This window comes from Nuphar pumila, chromosome 13, assembly GCF_984573655.1.
Source record: "Nuphar pumila chromosome 13, dmNupPumi1.hap1.1, whole genome shotgun sequence".
Taxonomy (NCBI): Eukaryota; Viridiplantae; Streptophyta; class Magnoliopsida; order Nymphaeales; family Nymphaeaceae; genus Nuphar; species Nuphar pumila.
Genome location: NC_143261.1, coordinates 20,520,120 through 20,542,479, shown reverse-complemented (window position 1 = coordinate 20,542,479; position 22,360 = coordinate 20,520,120). Strand labels below are relative to the sequence as shown.

The 22,360-nt window shown below is 36.4% G+C and overlaps 1 protein-coding gene across 2 annotated transcripts in view; it reads left to right on the top strand.

Moving 5' to 3' along the window:
• The window catches only part of LOC149818028 (uncharacterized), a 63,461-nt gene that overhangs the window by 25,519 nt on the left and 15,582 nt on the right, over positions 1 to 22,360 (top strand). The gene's annotated exons all lie outside the window — the stretch shown is intronic.

Below are 22,360 nucleotides of genomic sequence, written 5' to 3'. Positions count from 1 at the left end.
CAATCTGAATACACAAATTGCCACCACAAGCGTGCAACAATGTATTTCTGCATGCACACATTTTAAAATCATACTACAAATATCTTACAAATCGATACTAGAAAACATATAATATCTTACAAATAGATATACATATCACATAATATATTACAAATCGATACAATAATTCAGCATAATAGCTTACAAATCGCTATAGAAAACACATAATATCTTATAAATCGATATAGATATCGCATAATATATTACAAATCAATACGATAACTCAACATAATAAATTAGAAATCGATATTAACAAACAAAACAATATCTCACAAATCGGTAGTATGTTACTACAGCCGTGATTTATGATACATTGCATATACTGAGTGAATGGACGATACCGAATGGGGTAGAGGCCCTTCCTTGCATCTGTAACCAAGCATTCTTGTCAACAGGTCCCAACATTCTACAAATATCTTTAATTTTCCAACTGTCGAAAATACAACATCCACCTCTAATAATAAAACAATGCCTTAATGGCACTCACGATGACATATGTTCTTCAATAATAGCATGATGACATGAAAAGGTACTCACAATGCCTTAATGGCACTTGTTAAAATGTTTTTATGTCATTGTTTTTTTTTCATATTGCCTAACAAAAACGAAGAAGAGAAGACTGTAAAAAGAGATGGCCGACAAATGGCCCTATGACGCCCACCAATGATCAAACCAGTCGATTGATTTATAGTTATCTCCACGAGGTAGGAACAAACCCGAGAATATTTTGTAACACAAGGCAAGAACGAGAAGGTGGCAATGTATTGTAACACAAGCTAAAAACCAAGGCAGGAACCTGGACTCAAGACGACGACAAAGGGTGCTCCGACGACAACAGACAATGACAAAGGGTGCTTCGGTGACAACAAACAATGGTAAATGGTGTGTCGTCAAAGGGAGCTTCTGTTACAGCAAATGGTGCATCATCAAAGGGTGATCCGCTGACAGCATAGGAGTTTACTGCTTAGGGCGAAAATGAAACGTTTGGACTTTTTGAAGAGTTAAGACCATCCTCCCTTTTTTGGATGGAGGATATTTTTGTCTTTTTCTTGAACCTTCGTTTTATGGCGGGAAAGGGTACTTAAGTCTTTGCAATCGCACCAGACTCCAATGCTAAGTGATGCCGACACACACGGGGATACAAGCCCCATGTGCTTATATATATGGCGCTCATTCAGACCCCAAAACATGCACTATAGCAAACCCTCATCTTCAGGGGAGAACACACAACACCCTCTCTTTAGCAATGTAGAGAAGGAGGGCGGCTTAGCTGAGCAGGGCCCCACGAATATCCCACAAACCCCCAACCATGAGAATAGTGTCTTGGAACGTTAGGGGTTTAGGAAGGAGATTGGCTCAAAGATTTATTGTGGGCCCCCCTGAAAGAACACAAGACATACATTTTATTCATGTTAGAAAAAAAAATCACAACAGAAGCTATGTCCACCATGTAGAGAGAATTTTTGGTATGAAGTTTTTTTTGGCAATTTTAAGGCGTATGTTAACAACTATATTATTTATATGTGGAACTCAGGCATAGTGTTGTGGAGGTGATGTTAACCACATACCAAATTATTATAGTTTTTGTAGAAAAAGACTAGATATTGTGATAACATGGGGTATATATGGCCATAATGACACATATCAGAGGGGGAGACTGAGAAATGTTAGAACAACACCCAAATGAGGCCTCGTGGGTTATACTTGGAGACTAGAACACAACCAGATCTATTGGCGAAAGGCAAGGGCCCCTTATGGGCCATCAAGACTCTACACAGTTCAATGATATGATCAGTCACTGTGAACTTTTAAAACCAGAGCACTCAGGGCCTCTTCTCACTTGGCACAATGGCCAATAGGGACACCATTTTCGGACGAGCTGGTTAGATAGAGCCCTCATGAATAAACCATGGATTGAGAGGTTTCTGAACACTATGGTTCAAACTCTGCCCTGCACTATTTCAGATCATAATTGTCTACTGCTAAGCAGTATTCCTAGAATTTGTGTGGACTCTTCCTTTAAATTTTTCAAATTTTGAACTCTAAAGGAGGGATGTAGAGAAGTGGTGCAAAATTGTTAAGAAACCAATGTTAGCAGAAATCCCATGTGTAGATTAGTAGCCAAGTTAGAAGCAGTTAAGAAAGGTCTCAAGCTTTGGAACAAAAACATCATTGGTTTGTTGGGAAATAAAGTGTCCCTTCGTATGTCTATTCTCATGCATCATACCTTTTGGTATGATGCATGGTGACCTTTCGGAGGTATCCCTTGGATACCTATATATATCACATGATGGGCAGTGGTGTAAGTGTGGAATTTGAAGGCCTACATAGATTAGTCCTTGCTCATCCACTGCTTAAAGGCCTGTACTCATCAACAGGAGAAGTTCGGCTAAAAAGCTCATCTGTCTTTCAGATCAATGCAATGGCAGGGACAAGTATGTGGCCCTATCCCTTTATATATGTGTTACACAATGTGTATGCTCCTTTGATTCTTCATATTGTGGTATCAGAGCCAGGTTCTTCATTGACCCTATTTTCTCTCTCTCTGTATTTATGTTAAAACAGAAAAAGAGAAAAACCGGAAGCAAAGTGCACTTAAGACTGGGTCAATTCCTGGAACCGGTTCTGACATGAACAGAGACCCGGTTCTACTGAATCAGGTAGGATCACTCGTCTCGAGAATCAAATCATTTTGGTTTGAGACCCGAGTCAGTGACTCAACTCAAATCTTTTCCCCTTTCTCCTATCTCGGTCGACGACATCTGTTGTCGGTCATCGCCGTGATACTGCGTTTGTAAAAAAAAAAATAGAGAGGGGAAGGGCTTTACCGCCGGATTCGGGGTCACCGTGGGTCATCGCCGAAGGAAAGGGGGGTTTCGTTGGCCATCATCGAAGAACTGAAAGCCTTGATTATCATCGTGAAATGGTTGGCCGCCGGTGTCTATCATCGTGTTGCGATGTGGGTTGCCATTGACCAGCGACATGGATCACCACAGGGTGAGATGGGCGGCTATCGATTGCTGGTGGTTACGCCAGCGCTACTGTCAGTAGGACAATCGCCAACCCACGGCTTCACTGACAGGTAAGGGTCGAGGAGCGATGCCAGGAAAACATTTTCCTGACGTTGTTCTGCACCCCCTTGCCGGAGACGTCGATCGCCAATAATCCATGCATTGCCCACCGCCCACCATTTTTGATTGGTCGGGTTTCTGCTCTCTCTCTCAGAAGCTTCTAGAAGGAGAAAAGTAAAACCCTAACAGGTTTTATTTAACACTCTAGATCGGGTCTGGAGTTTGCAGACCCAATCCAGGGATCCCGATTCGACCCATTATGGACCCACAACCTAGATCCATTAACTTTTCTGGATCTGGGTCTTCTAATGTCACCGACCCGACCTAACGACCTAGATCCATTAAGTTTACGGATCTTGGGTCAAAGGAGTGCTCTGAAATTCATGATTTAAGACCCAAATCTATTTGGCTTTTGGATCTCGGGTATTGTTTCTCATTGAACCCGACCCGATCCAGTTCCCATTCCAGAATAGTGTGTTCCCTGCTGTCCAGAATAAGATGTTCTTTTGTTCAAAACTGGACAAATCGGTTCCAAAACTGGTTCATCAGGTTCTGACCGATTCTATATGTTTCATACCAGTTCTTTGCATTCTAAGACCGGTTCATGACAGTACAGAACCATTTTGAGGCATTTGAGAGTCAGTTTAGTGTTTTTTGAGACCAATTCTATCTATTTCAGTCTGATTCAAGGGTTTTCTGGACCAGTTCAATGCTTTGTTGATTGGTTCAGAGGCCATTTTCACCATTTCATCATGTTTTTGAATACCTTTTATGAATAAAATGACTGGTTTTAATGGTTTTGATGTCGGTTTAATATTTTTTGGGCTTTCTTAGATCATTTTGGAGTATCATTGTGATTGATTTATTCAGTTTTAGAATCAATTAAGGAGTTTTAAGCACATTCCATATATAACACTTAGTTTATTTTACACACATTTTGTTATAATGCATGATATTTTATTTATGTTTTAAATATACATATTTTTGTACATCATATGGACAATATTGACATAAAGCATGACATTTGAATTTTTGTTAAAATGCATTTGTAATCACCAAAGTGGTCAAATGTATGCTTAATTAAGTTATTCTGTATCAATAATAGAATGAGTCAATATTGAAATTATGTCATACTTAATGAAATGATGGTCTACCCAAAGGCAGTGATGTCATGTTCAAAGTCTAGCAGGATAAAATAAAAAGAGTGTATCCCAACACATGAAACGTGCAGCACCCAAAGGTGCCATGTCGACTTGTCTATGACTACATGTCTTTTCAATTTTATCAAATAGTGGGAGGCAAAGTGCATTTGCGTGTTATGGGTACTCACCAAAGTGAGACCATAATGACCCCTAGCACTTACCTATAAAAGTGTAAATGATAAAGAGTTCTTATTATTGCATTTACTTTTTCAAATCTCAAATGTGCATGAATATTTATGAATGTCCTTTTGTCATTACAGTGTCCAATTTTGTGGTTCCTGATGGTCCAAGTCATATTCCTTTTATAGATGGATAGAATGTTAGTGATTGGAAGGAAACTGTACAATTCACATTAGGTTATATGGATCTAGATTTAGCTCTGCGCAAGCCTGAGCCTGCACCGTTAACTGACAATAGCACAACTGAACAAAAAATTGATTTTGATAAGTGGGAGTGCTCAAATAGACTTAGCTTACTGCTTCTGCAATCTCATATGGCTAAAAATATTAAGAGCGCCATACCCACATGTAGAACAGTAAAAGAATTTCTGAAAGTTATAGAGGCACAATTTGTCAGTTCACATAAAGAAGGGCTAGTACCTTGATGATAAGGTTAATATCTATAAAATATACCAGTGGGGGGAATATCCGATAACACATTCTAGAAATAAGAAATATAGCAACTCAATTGAATGATATGAAGGTCAACATATCTAATTCCTTCCTGGTCCACTTAATAATGACTTCTCTGCCTAGTGAATATAGACCCTTCAAGATCTCTTACAACACACATAATGACAAATGAACATTCAATGACTTGTTGTCCAAGTGTGTTGAGGAAGAAGAGAGTCTGAAAGGACAAGAAGATACATAGTGCTCACGTATCTTCTCATAAAGGTCACAAAAGGCATGGACCAAAGAAGAATGTCATTAAGAAAAAGGTAAAAAGAAACTCAGATGCATCTGTGTCCAACGGATCAGACGTCAAGTCCCATGAATAATCTTCTATCAAGTGCTTCTTTTGTAAGAAAAATGAACATTTAAAGACAGACTGCATGAGGCACAAGAACTGGCTGACAAAGAAAGGTAATTTGTCATTCATTTCTCATGAATGTAATTTGATCAACATTTCAACTAATAACTGGTGGATTGATTCGGGTGCCACTGTCCATATTGCCAACACATTGCAGGTCTTCCTGAACAAAATAGATCCAACAGATCATGAAAGAAGCATCTTCTCAGGAAACAAAATGTGCTCACATGTTAAGGCCGTTGGAACCTGTAGAGTGATTTTGAGAAATGGTTTTATTTTGGACTTATTTGATATATTTTATATACCAACATACAGCAGGAACCTCATTTCTGTATCAAAACTGGATTTCATTGGATATTGTTTTAAATTTGTAAGTTAAAAAATGACTATCTATAAGAATTCAATTTTTGTTGGTTCCGCGAATGTATGTAATGGGTTGTATCGTCTGGAAACTAATGTACAAATTTATAAGACCCTTTTCTTAGAAAATGTGTTGATTGACAATAAACGTGACTTATTAGATGAACAATCTTATATGCTCTGGCATTATTGTCCGGGTCATATCTCTAAAGATGAAAGAAGGGATTCTTAAATCTATTGATTTCATAGTTAATGAACCATGTTTGAATTGCATAAAGGCCAAGCAAACCAACACATACAAGAAATGTGCCAAAAAGTGCAACCACAAGTTGAAAATTGTTTATACGAATGTATGTGGACTCTTCTCTCCTTGCCATACAGGAGAAAGGCATTTCATCACCTTCATTGATGATTACTCACGGTACATGTATCTTTACTTGTTATTTAAAAAATCTGAAGTCTATAATGTTTTCAAAGACTTCAAGAAAGAAGTAGAGAAACAAACAAAGGACGTAATAAAAATAGTCAGATCAGATCGAGGTGGCGAGTATTATGGGTGTTTTACTGATATGAGACAACAAGAATGACCATTAACGCGATTTCTTAAGGAAGAAGAAATAGTCCCTCAGTATACCATGCTAGGAAGTGCATACCAGAATGGTGTAGCTGAAAAAAGGAATCGTACGCTTAAAGAAATGGTACGTGCAATGTTGAACTACTCAACCCTTCCCATCACCCTGTGGGGTGAAGCTCTGCGAATAACCATACATGTCTTAAACAAGGTTCCTACTAAGGTTGACTCAACAACACCTTATGAGTTGTGGACATATAGGAAACCATGTCTAAGTTACATGCACATATGAGGTTGTCCTGTAGAAGCAAAATTATATAATCCTCACATTAAGGCTTTTAACCCCAGAACAATCAGTGGTTTCTTCATTGGTTATCTAGAAAGGTAAAAAGGTTTCAAGTTTTATTGTCCATCTCATACACCACAAATAGTAGAAACGAATAAAGCTAGATTTCTAGAAGATGGTTCAGTTAATATAAATGCATTGCAAAATCTCTCTTTTGAGGAAATTTAGAATAAAGTTATTTCACCTGAAAATTTAAAACTTCCTTTCATTATTCATTCGAATGATGAAACGGAAGTTGATCCACTTAGTGATACACCAACTCAAGAAGAACCATTTGTGGATCATGTTGAAGAGCATCCACAGGTTGATCAAGTTAATTCACCTATCAGGAGATCCACAAGAATTAAAAGATCAGCTATCCATCCAGATTATATGGTGTATCTACAGGAGCCCAATGATTTTATAGATATTGAGGATCCATCTTCTTTTAAGGAAGCTATTAAGTGTGAGCAATCATCATCTTGGATAGAGGCCATGAAAGAAGAGCTAGACTCCATGGTCAAAAACCAAGTATGAAACCTTGTAGAATTGCCTAGAGGAGTTAAGCCTGTAGGGTACAAGTGGGTCTTCAAGACCAAAAGAGACTCTAAAGGCAATATCAAAAAGTATAAGGTAAGGTTGGATGCTAAAGGATTCACTCAAATGGAGGGCATTGACTATAACAAGACATTTTTTCTTGTATTGACTAAGGAGTCAATGAGGATTATTTTTGCCCTATTAGCTCATTTTGATCTAGAGCTACACCAAATGAATTGAAAAATAACTTTTTTAAATGGTGAATTAAGTGAATAAGTATACATGGATCAACCTCTAGGTTTCTATAAAGATAAGTCAGATTGTTTGGTTTGCAAGTTGAAAAAGTCAATATATGGACTTAAACAGGCCTCTCGTCAATGGTATACGAAGTTCACTAAAGTCATTTTGACTTTTGGATTCACAGAGAACATCATTGATTGATGTGTATACCTCAAGACAAGTGTGAGTAAATTCATAATTCTGGTACTTTATGTGGATGACATCTTACTTGCAACCAACGATAAGGATATGTTGACAAAAACCAAATAATTTTTATCTTTCCATTTTGAAATGAAAGACCTCTGAGAGGTTGCCTATGTTCTCGACATTGAGATCCATTGAGACAAGTCTAAAGGTGTACTAGGTCTCTCTCAGAAAGCTTATATTAATAAAGTTCTCAAGAGATATGGGATAGAGCATTGTGCTCCTACTACGACACCCATATTAAAAGAGGATAAATTGAGTTTTAAGGATTGCCCACAGACTAAAAAAGAAAAAGGATAGATGACCATGATACCATATGCATCAGTGGTCAGTAGCTTGCAGTACAGTCAGACTTGCACTCGTCCTGCCATATCATTTGCAGTCGAGGTTCTTGGCAAATTTCAGTCGAATCCTGGTCTAACTCACTAGAAGGCTGCTAAGAAAGTCATGCATTATCTGCAATGGACAAAGGACTATATGTTAACCTACAGAAAGGCGCACCACCTTGAGGTTATCGGCTATTCAAATGCAGATCTGGGAGGTTGTCTTGATAGTCTAAAGTCTACCACATGATACATATTTCTACTAGCTGGTGGTGCGATTTCTTGGAGGAGTGGGAAGCAGTCCATTACTGTTGCCCACACCATGGAGGCTGAGTTCATAGCTCTATTCAAGACAACTTCACAAGTCATTTGGTTGCAGAACTTCATCTTAGGACTTCAGGTGGTTGAATCCATTAGGAGACCACTGAAAGTATTTTGTGATAATGAAGTCGTCGTGTCCTTCTTCAATAACATCAAAAGTACTATATCTTATAAGCATATGGAGTTGCAATATTTTGTTGTAAAGGAAAGGACAAATAATCTTTTGGTGTATATTGATAACATAGGGACTAAAGAAATGGTAGTTGATCCTCTTACTAAGGGTTTGGCCTCGAGATTATATGCCGAACATGTTAAGAGGATGGGCTTATTTGAAACCCTGTAATCATGCATACTGACTTTTATGTGATCACATTTTGGTAATCAAGATATGATTCTCTCTTTCTATCTTTTGTTGGTTATGTATCAAGTTGCTTATAAAGTTTAAGAGTTTAGCATAACAACAAATTTGGACTGATAAAGTGGACTTAAGACCTATCCACATGAACTTTCACATACTCAGGTCAAGTGGAAGAATGTTGAAAAATAAAGTGTCCCTTCGTATGTGTCTCTTCCCATGCATCATACCTTTTGGTATGATGTATGGTGACCTTTCAGAGGTATCTCTTGGATACCTATATATACCACATGATGGGCAATGGTGTAAGTGTAGAATTTGAAGGCTTACAGAGATCGGTCCCAGCTCACCCACTGCTTAAAGGCGTGTACTCATTAACAGGAGCAGTTCAGCTGAGAAGATCGTTCTTCTCTTACATCAATACAATGGCTCCCCCTCTTTGTTTTAACGATTTTCAAAAACGCTCCCCTCTTTTTTTTTAAAAAAGTTTTTTCAAAAAAAATGTTTTTTAGAAAATGTTTTCAAAAGAAAGTTTTCAATAACTTATTATTTTTTTCTTTTCTATATATATATAGATATATTTGTTCTTTTCTCTTCATCCTCTATATTTTTTGATATTTTTGCAAATATATCTCTAAAACTAAAAAAATTAAACTAATTTTGCAAAATTTCAAAATATTTTACAAAAGAAGAGTTTTTCTGAAAAATCAGGGTTATTTTGGGGAAATTTCTTCAGAAAAAGGGTTTGGGTCCAAGTTTTGAGAAAATGTTTGAGTTTTAAAACTCGAATTGAGAAATACAGCATGATCGACCCAAATGGATGCCGGATGGACTGTCCGAGCTATTTAAAAACTATTTTTGGTATTTTCTGTAATTTTAATTTAAAAGTTGGACAATGAGACTCAGATTTGGATCTGGACAATGAATCCAGATTCGAAATCAATTTAAACATATAAAATAAATTTAATTTCAGTAAAACTTGAGAAATGTACTGGAATTTAGATTTAAAAGTGCCGCAATTGCTTAGAAAATGAAATCAGGGGCAAAAGGGGGATATTTAAAAGATTTTGAAAATTTTGGGGTGTTCACAGATGCTCCTCTTTGCTACTAAGTCGGCAAAAAGCCGAGTTTAGTGGCAAAGATAACAATCCAAATTTTGAAAATGCCCGAGTCAACAGATCTGAACTGGGTGTAGAAGAATTATTTTGAAAAGACATGATTTTCAGGCTGAAAACCTCATCCTGAATGGCCTGAGGGAGACGAAATCCTCGAAAATGATATGACTGAATAATAGAGATGAGAAAATCGTGATGGGACTTTGGGTGAAGATCCCAGAATGAAGAGAAGATAAGAAGTTTTGATCAAGTCTCATGAATGAGGCGAGATCAACTTTTTGGAATGATTCAGGTTTAGCCCTTAACCTGGATGGGACGAAGATAGATCAAGATGATTTGAATGGGGAAATGAATATATGATGACCTTGATAGGATATTTTTGGAAAAAGAAGATGATGCTCAAGTAGGATCCTGTCCTGGATGGATATACAAAGCATGGATTCCTCGATGGGGAGAACCATGATGGGACTGAAAGAAAACGCCTAGTCGAAACGAGGAACCTCGTTGGAACGAGACTCGGGTTTAACCCAAACTTGAGAAAGGAAGATACCTCGAGGGGCGAGGTTCAGGATTTACCCTTAACCTGAAGGGGACGACCAAATGGAATCCTCGAGTGAAGAAATCACGATGGGAACTTCAGAGTTTGGACGAACAAATCCGAAAGGGGTTTGCGAAAGGAGAAAAATGGGGTTCCCTAAAGCTTTGGAAAAAGGGATGATCTTGGGCGTCTCACGACGGAGACTAAAATAGCTTTTGAATTTGATGACCTCTCGCAGAAAGTACAGGTTTAACACTTAACCTGAGTGGGTACAACCATACGGAATTTCTTGAAACCGTGATGGGATAGGAGAGATACTTCAACTGAATGAGACAACTTTTCTTGAAATGTGAGAGATGAAAAGTAAGGCGATGTGAGACAATTCTTTCAAAAAATGAACGATGAATAAGGTAACGGGAGACAAATCTTTCGATGGTGTGAAAGATGAATAAGGCAATCTTTTTATCAAGGAGACGAATCTCTCGATCAAAGCGAAAGATGAGGAGGGCAATCCTTTTAGAAAGGAGAAGGTGAATCTTTCGATCAAAGCGAAAGATGAATAAGGCGACCCTTTAACAAGGAGAAGGAGAATCTCTTGACAATGCGAAAGATGAAATAAGGCAATTTTTTTAGTAGGGAGAAGGCAAGTCTTTTGATCAAAGCGAAAGATGAGGAGGGCAATCCTTTTATCAAGGAGAAGGTGAATCTTTCGATCAAAGCGAAAGTAGAATATGAAGATGACAATCTTTTTAGCAAGGAGAAGACAAATTTTTTGATCAAAGCAAAAGATGAATAAGGCAATCCTTTTATTAAGGAGAAGGCGAATCTCTCGACAAAGTGAAAGACGGAGAAGGCAACCCTTTTATCAAGGAGAAGGCGAGTCTCTCGACAAAATGAAAGACGAAGAAGGCAATCCTTTTATCAAGGAGAAGTCGATTCTCTCAACAAAGCGAAAGACGAAGAAGGCAATCCTTTTATCAAGGAGAAGGCGAGTCTCTCGACAAAGTGAAAGACGAAGAAGGCAATCCTTTTATCGAGGAGAAGGCGAGTCTCTCAACAAAGCGAAAGACGAAAAAGGCAATCCTTTTATCAAGGAGAAGGCGAGTCTCTCGACAAAGCGAAAGACGAAGAAGGCAATCCTTTTATCAAGGAGAAGGCGAGTCTCTCGACAAAGCAAAAGACGAAGAAGGCAATCCTTTTATCAAGGAGAAGGCGAGTCTTTCGACAAAGTGAAAGACGAAGAAGGCAATCCTTTTATCAAGGAGAAGTCAAATCTTTCGATCAAAGCGAAAGACGGAGAAGACAATCCTTTTATCAAGGAGAAGGCAATCCTTTTATCAAGGAGAAGGCGAATCTTTCGATCAAAGCGAAAGACGGAGAAGGCAATCCTTTTATCAAGGAGAAGGTGAATCTTTCGATCAAAGCAAAAGACGGAGAAGGCAATCCTTTTATCAAGGAGAAGGAGAATCTTTCGATCAAAGCGAAAGATGGAGAAGACAATCCTTTTATCAAGGAGAAGGCAAGTCTCTCGACAAAGCGAAAGACGAGTAATGTAAACAACTCTAGGTTGCATCAAAATGGATATTGAATATTTATTTCATTCTTGGAATAGCTCAAGAATTTTGCCAATAAGATGAAATTGTAGTCGACGCAAAACGCTTTAAAATGTGCACGTATGCGCGAAAGATATTCCCTCTTTTACCTAGAGTATTTCCTTCATCGAGGTTAACTCCTCGGTTTTTAAGTGTCAAATTCAGAATTTTAGCGCTGATGATTTTCTTCAAGGAAGCTATCCATTTCCCTGATATGAGAAGAGACGAAATATTTTTAGTTTTATAAAAGCAAGTAGTGAAAAAACATTGATAAAAGAATTTTGCATGAGAAAAGATGACTTCTGGCAATTTAGGAAGTTTTGATATCCGAGTGTTTTCTCATGATAATCTTTTTTTGCACTTTTTTTGAGTCATTGAACTTTTTATGGCTTTTTACATCATCCTTCATTTTGGAGATGTCCAGACTTTTCTCTCTTTTTCAGGGAAGGGTACATCACAAACTCCTTCATCTTGGAGATGTTTCGATCCTTCTTTTATCTCAGGGATTCTATTGATGATATTGGCTCAAAAGGTCTATTGATGATAGCAGAAATCAAATATCATTTAGGGTTTGCCGGTAGGTTCATCACACTCGCCTTCATCTCGACAGTGATCTGAACTTTCCCTGAAAGGATCCTTCACAAACTCCTTCATCTCGGTAGATGATCCAAATCTTCTTTGGCCCCGGGGGTCTGCTCGCCTATTCGTCTTCATCTTGACGACAATTGAGAGATCCCTTTTGCAGATATTTGATTGCAGCTTTAAAATGAGAAGATATGGATTAAGTGGATTCTTTTTGTAGTTTAGGAATCATTTTTAAACATGCGTCATAGCCATGATCAATATCAATTCGCTTCTGGCTTTTCAACGTCATCGAATATTTCTTTCGCAAATCATACCGAGGATATTTCTCTCATCCTTTTGGTTGATCAACAGGAAAAGGATTTGAATTTTATCCCTTTTTCACAAAGAGTTTCACATTTTTGGAAAGAATACTAGAGATAATCTGAGGTAATTCTTTTGCGCAGAGAAATATTTAGAATCAACGAAAGCTTTTAGCAATTTGGCAAAGTTTTCAAGAATTCTTTGTGAAATAATCACTCAATATAGATTTTGATGCGACCTTGAGTTACATTTATGATTTTGGACATTCTGACTAGTAAACTGGGATCTTTCATTTAACGACCAGCGAAGGAGCTGGAACCTTTTATTTAACGACCAGTAAAAACTGAGACATTTCATTTAACGACCAACGAAGTAGCTGGAACCTTTCATTTAACGATCCGTAAAAACTGGGACCTTTTATTTAATGACCAGCGAAGGAGCTGGGACATTTCATTTAACGACCAACGAAGTAGCTGGGACATTTCATTTAACGACCACCGAAGTAGCTGGGACATTTCATTTAACGACCAGCGAAGTAGCTGGGACATTTCATTTAACGACCAACGAAGTAGTTGGGACATTTCATTTAACGACCTTTGATTTCATGATTTAATCTAAGATTGAGACTTTCTGGGAGACAAACAGCATGATGACTGAACTTGATCTTTAGATTTGAAAACTTTAGAAAAAATAACCAGTGCGAGCACCGGATTTTTCGCTGAGAGTTGGGAAGGAGACTGACATTTTTAAGATATTTAGAAATTTGAAACAGTAATGATTGTCGGGGTTTCAGGATTATCCCTTATCCTGAAGGGGAAATGGAATAGACATTTGATGAGAATTTAGGAAAAGAAATGATTTAGGTTTATCCCTTAACCTGAAGGGGAAATAGAAGATTTTTGTGACGAGATAACTTGAATTTAGAAGGGATATGACAAGATTTAGAATTTATGATCTATGATTTAGATGGACCAGATATGCGGTCCAATTTTCAGGATTAACCCCTTATCCTGAATGAAAAAAATAGAAGGAATAAAATTTGAGAAGACAGAAGGATATAAAATTTGATGAAAATTTGATAAAATGGAGAGAATTTAAGGAAATTGATTTATTTTGTAAAAAGAATTCTCACGAGTAGCATTGTTGCTCTTATGAGTGATATCAGGATTATCCCTTATCCTGAATGGGAAAAAGAATAGAATTTAAAGAGAAATTGATATAAATTTAGAAATCAATAAAGATCGATAAAACTTGTATTGGCAAAAAGAATTCTCAAAGGTAGCATTGTTGCCCCTACGAGAGGTCTCAGGATTATCCCTTATCCTGAATGGGAAAAAGAATTTAAGGAATTTTAATAAAGAGAAATTGATATAAATTTAGAAAATCAATGAAGGTTGACGAAACTTGTATTTACAAAAGAATCCTCATAGGTAGCGTTATTGCTCCTACGAGGGGTTTCAGGATTTTCCCTTATCATGAATGGGAAAAGAATAGAATTTAAATAAAGAGAAATTGATATAAATTTATAAAATCAAGTAAAGATTGATAAAACTTGTATTTGCAAAAGAATTCTCGTAGGTGGCATTATTGCTCCTACGAGGGGTTTCAGGATTATCCCTTATCCTGAATGGGAACACCTCGAACAATGAGGGTCAGGTTTATCCCTTAACCTGAGGGGGAACAATAGAAGGAAAAAGAAATACCTGATGGGAAAGAGGCATCAGGTTTATCCCTTAACCTGAAAGGGTAAAGAATTTCTAAAATTTAATAGAATTGAGAAAATATTGATAAACTTGATAAAACTTGATAACATTGATGTAAACTTGATAAAAATATGAATAAAATGAATGAAACTGATAAAGATATCCAAATTAACTGAAAATTTATAAGATTTAAGAGAAAAAAGAGTTTTTCTGATCCTGCCTGCATATGGGATCTTGAAAGGAAAATGTTTATTCAAAAGATAGGTGAGAAATCATTTTTGGGAAGAAAATCCACTGCAAGAATGATCAGCGCGAGATCTGATCCTTTAAAAAGGGAAATCATCATGAGAGATCATCATGAGGTTTGATTTTTGAAGATAGTGGTTTGAAAACAATTTTGAAAAACAAACATGAGGTGATGATTTTGAAGAAAAATGGTTTTAAAACTTAATTTGAAAAAGGAAAATCAACATGATAGTTTATTTTAAAAAGGATTAGATAAAAAATATTCGAACTTTTGGTGACTTTTGCAGAAATTTTTGAGATTTTATAATTTTGAAAATCCTCATAGGTAATATCATTTCTCTCATGATGGAGGAAAACAAATTTTGAAAATATATGACAAGGATTTAAAAATTTTTGAAAAATACAGGCAGGATAAAAAAGAATTTGAAGAAATCAGAAGAAAAAGACAATACGCCTGGGTTTTAAAAGAGTAAATTTTGAATAATATATACCCAGGGTTTTGGGAAATATAAGGAATAGAAAATATCACAGATATACAAACAAGGATGCGCAAACAACACTCCCTAGAGCTGACTCTAAATGCAATATTTAAAATGGTTGATAGGACCTTAATCCTAACTCTAAGATTTAAATTATCTCATTCCAATCAAGGTATGTCAATATACTCAAGCTGAAGCTCGAAGTACGTGGCATATAAGATATTTCTTCGGTTCTAAGGTAAAGGCTTCCCAACATCCTTGAGCACCTACCGATATACCTCGGACTATGACCCTTAGTTACGTGGTAGGGGGCGCGAACCCAAATAAGTGGTCCAGTTGTGAGGCTCTCTCCCGAACTATGGTTCAGTGAGACAACCCAACAACGTGAAGACCGGGACAATATAGGTAGAGATGTTTTCAAAAACATGATCAACATGCAATAAAACCGGAAAGCTCTAATGCAAGTCCTAAAAGAGATAAAATTTAAATGAATAGAAGCATACACTTGCATACATTGTTTGCATTCAATCCCTAGAATTGAGGAGAGTTGTATTTCAGTCCTAAATCTAATGTGAACATGGATATAATCTCCTCAATATGGTCCTACCAAACCATACTTATATCCTATATGCAAATAATGTTAGCTTTAGGACAGAGTCTAGGCTCCTAAGGTTTGCATGAAAATGTAGCTGACATTGAAAAGAATAAAGACTTAGATAAGATTAAAGCAAAGCAAAGGCATAGATTCAACCGAACGAAGATGCGTCCCATCACGGTCGCCAAAACTGTGATCATCACAAAATTTTTCCTCTCTTGTGGTTTCTATCTTTTCCTTCTCTTTTTCCTTTCTCACCTCTATTTCTCCTTTTTGAGGGGAGAAATAAAAAGACAGAAAAGAAAGAGAGAAGAAAAAAGAAAGAAGAGAAGAGAGAGAGGAACTCTTTTGCGGGGTCTCACTTGACCTTGATTTCAAAATATTTAGAAAATTAACTCGCCTCCGTTTTGAAAATATTGCGGGAAAATTGGAGAGACAGGATTCGCTCGTCGGTACGAGGTTCGACCCTTCCTGGCGCCTTAACCAGGGGTAATCGAACCAACGATCGAATTTATGCCTTTTGCTTTGCCTAAATATTATCTAAGAATTTATCCTAAGTCTTAAGATGCATAAAGAATCATGCTTGTGCAATGCAAAGATGTATGCTCTTTCAAAAAGATGTTTTGAAAATTTTCAAGTGTTCTGAGATGAACTTGATAATGGAGTGAAGAAATGGTTTCTGAATGATAAAATCTAATTTAGAACTTGGGATAGATCAGAGAAGTTCTAAGTTTTTGAAATAATCAGAGTTTGGAGAATAAATCTTGATTTGAAAAGAATGATTTGAAGATAAGAGAAAAGAAATGAAGTTTCAAAGTCAGAAAGGGACTTTGAATTTGAATTTTAAACCCGGATTTAAGAGAAGGAGATGAAATTTGAAGTGATATTGGACTCTAGATTTAAAGTTTAAAGTCAGGATGGATTTGAGAAAATCAAAAGGGTATAAAAAATAGAAGTGGATTTAGGAAGTTCACATGAGATCTGAAAATGGAATTTGTTTTTAAAATCTAGAATTGGGAATGGAATTCGATTCTGGATCCTGAGTAGAATTGGATCCAAGATCTGGAATCCAAAATGAAATTGGATTCTGAATCCTGAAATGGATTTTGGATCTTAAAATGGATTTAGGATCTAAAATCTGAGATCCAAAGTAGAGTTGGATTCTGAACCCTAAGATGGATTTTGGATCTGAAGTCTGAGATCCAAAGTGGAACTGGGTTCTGGATCCTAAAATGGATTTGGATCTGAAGCTTGAGATCCAAAGTGGCATTGGATTCTTGATCCTAAAATGGAATTGGATCTGGAGTCTTAGATCCAAAGTAGAATTGGGTTCTGGATCCTAAAAAGGATTTGGATCTGAAGTCTGAGATCCAAAGCAGAAGTTGAATTTTGGATCCTAAAATAGAATTGGATATGAAGTCTGAGATCCAAAAGTGGAATTGGATTCTAAGTTTGGATTTGGACTTTGAAGGTCCAAAGAAGATGGATCTGGGTTTTAAAAACCGAGACTGAATTTAAATTTTAAGAAGGATCAAGTTTTGAGGTTCAGAATCAATCTCAAACTTTAATTTTGAACTTTGAAGACGATAAAATTAAACTTGATTTTGAAACAGAAGATGACTTCAAAGTTAAATTGAACTTTTGAAGTTTGATTTAGAATTTGAATTTTTGGGATATACAAAATGAATTTCAAAGTCAAATTGGACTTCGAATTCGATTTTTGAATCAGAAGATGAATTTAGAACTCTCAAAGTTTAAATTGAACTTTGAAATTAGACTTGAATTTGGAAATGGAATTTTGAATATAAAGATTGAATTTTGAAATTTCAAAGTCAAATTGGACTTTGAAATTGAAATTTAAATCTTTGAAATAAGATAGAAGAATGAATTAAAATAGAGATTTGAAGAAAGATATTTGAGATCACTTGGATTTTGGAAAAGAATTCTGAAAATATGATGTTGCTCTATCTTAAATGATGAATGAATTTAAAGAATCTTGAAATTGGATTTTTTTTAAAAAAAATTTATTCTATTCTTTAAATGAATTAAAATAAGATTGAAGATATAATACTTCCCTGACTATGGCCATTGAATGTATTATATAATAATCTATGTTTAAATTCAAGTGAAGAATAAAATACATTTTTGGTGCTTTTATAGAGTTTAAAATGAAATTAACTCTCAATATACCCTGACTATGGCCATTGGTATATTTATTGAATTAATTTTAAATTAAACCCTGATAAAAGAGAAAAATATTTAAAGAAAATATAATGAATTTTGAAAATGATCCAGTGTGGATCCGGTGTTATTTTATAAAAGATAAAAATCCTAAGTTTTGTTTACATCCTGACTATGGCCATTGATGTAAATCATCAACTTAGGATTAATTACCTCTTACGAAATGGTGCATGTGCCATTCGTGTTTCACCATTGTGAATTTTTGAAAATAAAGGAGAAAATATGAGAACAAGTAATTCATGATATTTATAATGCTCATTCATTCTATCTAAAAGCGGGAAATGTAAATTCTCATTAAGTCCTAACTTATTACAACATATAAAATTGAATTTACAATTCCAAGTAATGATATTTTCCACATGTTCCCTGCAAAAACACTTGGTTAGTATGAAAAAAAAGAAGAGATTTGCACATGTCATATGGATGTCAATGGAAAATTTGCTCATATGTCAAAGATATAAATGATGGAAAGAAAAAAATGATATATATACTTATATACATGCCTATGTATATATGCACATATATATATATATATATATAAGCATGTACATATATAATGCCTTGGGAAATAAGAAAGATGAGAATTGGGGTTGGTATTGGTATGAGTGTTACAACTGTGCACACAGGTAGAAGGTGTCAATGCAGGGGTGCAACTAATGTGGCAGCAGCTACTACAAAGGGTTGCTGTTGGAAGTATGCAGAGTTGATGCACAGTGGGTGCCATATGGCTGGAAATGGAACATAACGTGGATGGAGCTATCTATTGAATATGTGTACAGGTAGGGGAAGTAACTTAGGAATGAGTTCAAATAGAGGTCTGTGAGATGTTGTCTGGGACTGACAATATGGATTTACCCTGTAGCCAGCTCACGAGGGTACAACCTCATATGTGAACATGCAATATGAACAACATCAAAAGGGGACAGATTCCACAATTTCTCAAGCTGGTAGCATGGGTCTTTGAGAGTTATCATTACTTACATTACCAGAAGAATTGCTGAGGCTACAACTAGTAGATATTTCAGGTGTCAAGGATTGACCCCCTCCTTTGTTCAGCTTCTTAAACATCATGCTCAAAAGCCCATCTACAATCTGGTGAACAAGTATATCACGCACAAGACTTGAAAAAGGAAATGCTAGACAAACTTCATGCTGCCGATATCAGTATTGAAAGCCTTGTGAATGTTTCCATAGAGATGAAGCTGAGACACTTCCGAGGTTTGAATCTTTATACGAGCTAGTTTGTTTATCTCTATGCTTGCTGTCAGAGGAAGCTACTTGTGAATTTCTAAGCCACAGAAGATACTCAGGAGTTAGTCGGGAACTAACAGAAAACACCTTTTCCAACACAATGTTCAAGAGGTGGACAGTTGAATCTCCAAAGCCTCAAAAGAAGAATAAACACTGTCGAAAGCACCAAATATACAAAAATTTCTTACCCAGTCTGGAAGTTTTCGTGTGATGTTAGGCATGCAGGGTCCAAAACATCTCACCGATTGCCATCAATATGCTGAATAGCATAGGAGCATAACCAATCAAAGGGTTGTTACTTCCAAAATGGTCAGCAGGAGGAGGCTTATGTACAGAGGCAAGGGCATGCAAGGTATTGAAAATGAAAATTGCAGGGGAGTGTAAATGTTGCTGAGTGCAGGTGCAGCATAATGTATGTGAATGCAGAATATAGGATGTGGCTAATGCTACATTGTAGTGAATGTGCACATGATGTCAAGGTGCTGCGCAGAAATGACATATATACATGATACCCATTTATGCAAATGGGTGATAGGCTGTGGGTGTATGCAGAGATGGATGCTGACATGTAGATACAAGTAACACATAGAGGTAATAGGTATTGCACAATATGTAAAAAAAATGCATAGATATTGCTTGGTATGGATGCAAAGGGGCGGCGCCAGTGCAATGGTGATATGAAATGTGATAATTGCTGAAATCAGAGTTTATAAACAAAACAATGTTAAAAAGTTGCAGTAAAAAGAGCAATAAGGTTAAGGAAAATAAGCCATGACAAGAGAAGTGTTAAAAGAAATAAATTTACAAGGACTCATGATAGCCAGTAATCTGTGTTACGAGCCTATGTCTATCAGTCTCTGAAACCCAATTTTTCATTCTCTTTGCTAGCATGCAACATATTCACGTACCTTTGTTTCTTTCAGCTACCAACCTCAGTCAATAATTTATAAAGTATGAAGGACCTGAAATATGAGTCAAGAGGGAGACAGATGTGAGTGATAGGGGATATACAGGTGAGCTGCTGGCAATAGGTTAATTCCTGCAAGATGCACTTATATACAACATAATCCTCTGTATCCTACGGCTAAGAACCAGAATTTTTCTTCCCCTACCTTTCTCCAAGCGAACGAATTTACACAAATGCAAACCCATAGATTTATTGCCATTTCCAAACTAGACCAGGTAATATGTCAAATGGATTTCTGAATGTGCACACAAGGGACTAAGATATTAATTTGTACGGATGCACTCTGGCCCCTCAATTGCAGACACGAAGAGTTCAGCAACTCATATACATAATGTACTTAATTTTCCCCACTGCTGAGCATGTGATCTAAATGAGGAAAGATCACAACTTAATTTCTTACATGAAACAGGTCCATTCCAAAAACAAACAAGATGCACTTAAACTGTCAGAAATAAAAGAAAGTTGAAATTACCAAACATTTGCCCAACTTTTGTGTACATACCCTTAGTTCATCATATGCCCAGTAATATTGAGGATGTTTTCCTTGAGAAGAAACAAATGCTTCTTGTCATGACCTAAGCAGTACTAGAATCTTATCTCTCACTTGCATATCACTATGTATAAATCCAACAAATCATTTTAAGAACATTCCCAAAATTTGGACATGCTAGGCTACAGGGCCCATCAAAGAACAAACAACAGATGATCTCAGTCAAATTTGGTAGGCTTCCTCATAGACAACAAAAAGAAAGCAGATCAAATACATTTTGTAAAACAACAATATGTGCTTGTGTCTCCATGTCTGTGTGTGTGAAAATGGTATGCAAGCTACAAACCAAAATTGTAAAACAACAGTGTGACCACCCAGGAGGTCTAACAGAGAGACAAATGCTTCAATATAGGTATTGCATATATTACTTGATTTTCAGTGGTCGTTTGATCAGGGCTCCATAAACTACCTCACAAGGTACCAACTGCCTCGTCATTGTTTATTCTAACAATTGTCCAAACGTTTGCAGTTTCTTGAACTTGTAGTAACTGTTTATGTCACATGATGGAGGTACATTACAGATATATCAGATACAAACTAAGAGCTAAAGATACAAATGAGTAATGAAACAGGAAACAAAACCCACATAAGGGACAATTGTATATGAGATCACGGTTTTCTGAACTGAATATTACCAGGTCTCCAGGAAGTTATATTTTTAAGCTGATTCATGCCCAATCAAATCCAAATCCAGTTCTAACGTCAATGCTCAAAATTCTTTTGTTTACAATCAAGATAATGTAACTAAAGCCCTCACCATTAAATGGACTCGTACTCAATTTTTTCTGTAAAACAAAACAATCAACGTAAATTCCCAATTGTCATCTAAAATCTTGCAAACCAAATAAAAATTGTGATATTCCAGACAAATAGAGGAATCGTAGATACAGAGCATAAGAATTAGAAGACTAATGCACGTAACGAAAAAAAAAATGAAATGATTTTGAGCCTATTCATAATGGAATTCATGATTTGTGCAGTACAAGTAGAATGAGCAATGGTGGTAGCGAATCGTGACAGTGAAGCTATGCTGAAAGGCAGGAAAGTGAGAAAGAAAAAAAGAAGAAGAAGGAAACGTTGAATCAACATTGCAAAACAAGAACAAAATGGTTATATAAGTCTAATTTCGACCATGGTTTTGGAATCCAAACAATTAATTGTTCTGAATTCATCTGATCAGTAAACAAAGAGTTGCTTACCAGAGTTCGATCTGTGCAAAACATGAATCATAAGATCGAAATCAATCCAGACTTTCAATAGATCACTCCCAGACAGCCCATTGAACATATTGGAGGCTTTTGGTTACTGGATTCTTTTGATGAAATCTCTTGAGGAAAAAGATATCCATCATTGATAAGAGCTTTCTGCGATAAGATATCTCAAAGACAAACTAAAACGTATTCCTACCTGTCAACTTTAGATAACTCTTAACCACCGAAAATTCGTTGAAGCTGCAAAAATTCAATGGCAAGGTGATCTATGCAAATGGTCCTGGGGTGGATAGTCCAGTGTTCAAGATAGACCCGACGATCAGATTATCGAACTGAGGCTCGCCCAAAACCCAATTGTAATCACTTGA